Here is a 4,205-nt window from a genome sequence, read left to right on the forward strand (position 1 = left end):
GGACACCGGGAACATAAATGACGACCGGGACACAGGGAATATAAATGACGACCGGGACACAGGGACACAACTACAACGGGGACGCCGGGGGGCACAGGGGGATATATAAATGACGACGGCAACAAAGGGAATGGTCGATTAGCAATCACCATCAACAAAGCTCAAGGGCAATCATTAGAATCATGAGGTATAGATCTGAATACGGATTGTTTTCCCATGGACCATTATATGTTGCATGTTCAAGAGTCGGTAAACCTGACAATCTATTTATATACACAGGCAATGGGACAGCACGGAATGTTGTATATTCGCAAGTTTTACGTAGTTAAAAACATATATATATATATATATATATATATATATATATATATATATATATATATATATATATATATATATATATATATAAGAGAAATTACAGACCGGGATACCGGGACACAAATGACGACCAGGACACAGGGAATATAAATGATGACCAGGACACAGGTATTTAAGAATATCGTTCAAAGACAAATTTTTAATTGTAAGAAGACCGTTGAAAGAGAAATTTCTAATTGTAAAATGACTGAAGAACCTACGATGGCAACACCCGAGGAAGCTGCTCAAAACGAACGTATTCAAGCCGAAGTAGCTGAGTTGGTAAAGCGTTATTTTTCAGGTTCTAGGTCCGAGAGGCTCCAGGTTTGAACCTTGGCTTTAGCATTAATACAAAAGAAGAAAAAAATAAAAAAGGTAAAAACTACGAAAAAACTAAAAGAAAATATATATATATATATATTTATATATATATATATATATATATATATATATATATATATATATATATATATATATATATATATATATATATATATATATATATATATATATATATATATATATATATATATATATATATATATATATATATATATATATATATATATATATATATATATATAAATATATAAATAAGTTGTTTGTGGGTTATGTCTGTCTGTCTGTCTGTCTGTCTGTCCGCATATGACGTCTGAATTATTTCATCATATACCAATTCAAAAACGAAAGTATACAAGCTGATGTAGCTGAGTTGGTAACGCGGTATGTTCCAGGTTCTAGGTTCCAGAGGTTCCAGGTTCAAACCTTACATAAACTACAAAAAAATAACTAAAAAAGGTAAAAACTACAAAACAAACCAAAAACTAAAAAAAAACTAAAAAAAGGTAAAAAACTAAAAAAAAACTAAAAACTAAAAAAGAAAAAAACTAAAAAAGGTAAAAAACTAAAAAAAAACTAAAAACTAAAAAAGAAAAATAACTAAAAAAGGTAAAAACTACAAAACAAACCAAAAACTAAAAAAAACTAAAAAAAGGTAAAAAACTAAAAAAAAACTAAAAACTAAAAAAGAAAAAAAAACTAAAAAAAGGTAAAAAACTAAAAAAAAACTAAAAACTAAAAAAGAAAAATAACTAAAAAAGGTAAAAACTACAAAACAAACCAAAAACTAAAAAAAAAATAAAAAAAGGTAAAAAACTAAAAAAAACTAAAAACTAAAAAAGAAAAAAAACTAAAAAAAGGTAAAAAACTAAAAAAAACTAAAAACTAAAAAAGAAAAAAAACTAAAAAAGGAAAAAACTGAAAAATAAAGGAGAAAAAGAAAACTAAAAAAATAAGAATAAAAACAAAAAACTAAAAAAAGGGTAAAAACTACAAAAAAAAACTAAAAAGAAAAAAGAAAAAAAACTAAAAAGCAAAAAAAAGGTAAAAACCAAAAAAAGGCACAGGGGGATATATAAATGACGACGGGGACACAGAGAAGGTCCGAGGTTCTAGTCCCGAGAGGTTCCAGGTTCGAATGTTGGCATTAGCACTATAAATGACGACTGGGACACAGGGACACAACTACAACGGGGACGCCGGTGGGGGCACAGAGGGATATATAAATGACGATGGAGACACAGGGAATGTTTGATTAGCAATCACCATCAACAAAACTCAAGTGCAATCATTAGAATAATGAGGTATAGATCTGAATACGGATTGTTGTTCCCATGGACAATTATATGTTGCATGTTCAAAAACACTCAAAGATAAATTACAGACCGGGACACAAATGACGACCGACACAGAGGGAATATAAATGACGACCAGGAACCTCAAAGAAAAATTGCAGACTGGGACACCCGGACACAAATCACGACCGGGAATATAAATGACGAACGGGACGCAGGGACACAGCTACAACGGGGACGCCGGGGGCACAGGCGGGTTATATAATTGACGACTGAGACACAGGGATTGTTTGAATAGAAATTACAAACCGGGACACCGGGACACAAATGACGACCGGGACACTGGGATACAGGGAATATAAATGATGACCGGGACACTCAAAGAGAAAATACAAACTGGGACACCAGGACACAAATGACGACCGGGACACAGGGAATATAAATGCTATTTATATGCACAGACAATGGGACAGCGAAAAATGTTGTATATTCGCATGTTTTACGTAGTTAAAAATATATATTTATATCTATCTCTATTCACAGGTGGGACACAGGGACACAGCTACAATGGCGCGTAACTAATATGGCCCGTAACGACTTACGCGCGCGGGGGGGCTTGGGGGGCACGAAGCGCCCCACCAACTAGGTGTTGGGGTGGCGCAAAGCGCCACCCCAACAGCTAGTATATATATATATATATATATCTTCTATATATATAAAAATAAGTTGTCTGTCTGTGTGTCTGTCAGGTGACGTCATGTTTCTGTGTCGACTGACGTCATGAAGTTAGTTGTCGTCATTTTTGCCGACAATATAAATGCTATTTATATGCACAGACAATGGGACAGCGAAAAATGTTGTATATTCGCATGTTTTACGTAGTTAAAAATATATATTTATATCTATCTCTATTCACAGGTGGGACACAAGGACACAGCTACAATGGCGCGTAACTAATATGGCCCGTAACGACTTACGCGCGCGGGGGGGCTTGGGGGGCGCGAAGCGCCCCACCAACTAGGTGTTGGGGTGGCGCCAAGCGCCACCCCAACAGCTAGTATATATATATATATATATATATATATATATATATATATATATATATATATATATATATATATATATATATATATATATATATATATATATATATATATATATATATATATATCTTCTATATATATAAAAATAAGTTGTCTGTCTGTGTGTCTGTCAGGTGACGTCATGTTTCTGTGTCGACTGACGTCATGAAGTTACTTGTCGTCATTTTTGCTATGACGGTGACGTCATTAAAGATATTTAACATTATTAGTACATACGGCTTTGTATATGCACAGACAATGGGAAAGCCAAGAATGTTGTATATTCGCAATTTTTACGTAGTTTAACTCCTGCAGACGAAATGAATGCTTGCCTGAAAAATTATAATTTATGGGTACACGTAAATAAAATTAAAATAAACTACAAATATGCGTGTCCGATTGCAAAACGATGACTCTGGTCAAACATTTTCAGATCAATTGCTGGCAATTGGAAACGGAAAGCTCCCAGTAGTGGGAAAGCCAAGAATGTTCAACACCTAGTATATATACATATATATATATATATATATATACTAGCTGTTGGGGTGGCGCTTCGCGCCACCCCAACACCTAGTTGGTGGGGGCGCTTCGCGCCCCCCCCAAGCCCCCCCGCGCGCGTAAGTCGTTACGCGCCATAATAGTTACGCGCCATTGTAGTTGTGTCCCTATGTCCCACCTGTGAATATAGATAGATAGATATATATATATATATATATATATATATATATATATATATATATATATATATATATATATATATATATATATATATATATATATATATATATATATATATATATGGTTTTAACTACGTAAAACTTGCGAATATACAACATTCTTTGCTGTCCCATTGTCTTTGCATATAAATAGATTGTCAGGTTTACCGACTCTTGAACATGCAACATATAATGGTCCATGGGAAAACAATCTGTATTCAGATCTATACCTCATGATTCTAATGATTGCCCTTGAGCTTTGTTGATGGTGATTGCTAATCGACCATTCCCTGTCCCGGTGTCCCGGTCGTCATTTACATCCCCCTGTTTCCCCCGGTGTCCCCGTTGTAGTTGTGTCCCTGTGTCCCGGTCGTCATTTATATTCCCTGTGTCCCGGTCGTCATTTGTATCCCGGT

The 4,205-nt window shown here is 34.4% G+C and overlaps 1 long non-coding RNA gene across 1 annotated transcript; it reads left to right on the plus strand.

Moving 5' to 3' along the window:
• Positions 1–915: 915 nt before the first annotated feature.
• Positions 916–1,677, plus strand: LOC136033370 (uncharacterized). The gene is made up of 2 exons (XR_010618911.1): positions 916–1,351; positions 1,557–1,677. It is a non-coding gene; the product is annotated as an uncharacterized LOC136033370 (long non-coding RNA).
• The last annotated feature ends 2,528 nt before the right edge of the window (positions 1,678–4,205 follow it).

This window comes from Artemia franciscana, chromosome 11 (genome assembly GCF_032884065.1).
Source record: "Artemia franciscana chromosome 11, ASM3288406v1, whole genome shotgun sequence".
NCBI lineage: Eukaryota > Metazoa > Arthropoda > Branchiopoda > Anostraca > Artemiidae > Artemia > Artemia franciscana.